We start from the raw sequence: 668 nt of genomic DNA on the forward strand, positions 1-668 counted from the left end.
TATATATATATATATATATATATATATATATATATATATATATATTATGTGTATATGTGTCTTTGTTTATGACTGTGTTTATCCCCTGCCACTGCTTGACAACCAGTGTTGGTGTGTTTACGTCCCGCAGAATAAGTACCCAGGCCTAAAAATTAAGTACTGGGGTCGATTCATTCGGCGAAAAATTCTTCAAGGAGTTGCCCCGGCATGGCCGCAGTGTAATTACTAAAACAAGAAAAATATGAGATATTTTTTGCATAGTTAAATATGATATCCATTTAGATGTTTTGTGCATTGATGTTATATACAATTATGCTTTATATTTCCATATGACGTTACATCTTCAATAATTTTGTTCTATTCATTTTGTTCCTTGTACATTTCGCATATTTCCTAAATATTCCTACAAACATACATAAATATATACATACATATATATGTGCGTGTGTGTGTGAGTGTATGTATGTGTATGCATGTGTGTATATTCTTCACACTCAAACACACACATTTATATGCATATATTGTACACACTGTCATTCTCTATATGTGATACACACACACATACATATATATATATGTATATATACACACATATATATATACGTACACTCAAACATATATATATATATATATATATATATATATATATATATATATATATATATATA

Source organism: Octopus bimaculoides, chromosome 9 (genome assembly GCF_001194135.2).
Source record: "Octopus bimaculoides isolate UCB-OBI-ISO-001 chromosome 9, ASM119413v2, whole genome shotgun sequence".
Lineage (NCBI taxonomy): Eukaryota > Metazoa > Mollusca > Cephalopoda > Octopoda > Octopodidae > Octopus > Octopus bimaculoides.